The following is a 227-nucleotide window of genomic DNA, read 5'->3' as shown; positions in this document are numbered from 1 at the left end:
CTGCTCCATGGCCCTGCAGTGAGTGGTTTGGAGTGGCAAACCTCAAGCCCCTGCCCGCACTTTTCTGCCAGTGAGACCGTGGTAGTCGTCTCCAAAACAGGACCATGGGGTGGGGGTTGGAAAACCCACGTTTGTCCCTGTGAGGACCCAAATAGTCCAGCTTAGCCCCTTCCTTCCCTCCTCCTGAGCTCCCTGGGACACCGCTCTGGGGCCAGAGGCGGGTGGTG

General features: G+C 60.8%; 1 protein-coding gene across 1 annotated transcript in view; it reads left to right on the top strand.

Annotated features, from left to right (window-relative positions):
* The window catches only part of LOC104501652 (tensin-4-like), a gene marked incomplete at both ends in the record, with an annotated part of 5612 nt that overhangs the window by 3463 nt on the left and 1922 nt on the right, over window positions 1-227 (top strand). The window lies entirely within an intron of this gene.

The sequence above is a fragment of the Buceros rhinoceros genome, unplaced genomic scaffold, assembly GCF_000710305.1.
Source record: "Buceros rhinoceros silvestris isolate BGI_N320 unplaced genomic scaffold, ASM71030v1 scaffold27061, whole genome shotgun sequence".
Classification (NCBI taxonomy): Eukaryota; Metazoa; Chordata; class Aves; order Bucerotiformes; family Bucerotidae; genus Buceros; species Buceros rhinoceros.
Note: the sequence above shows the minus strand (reverse complement) of the source record. Positions and strands in the feature narration are given on the sequence as shown.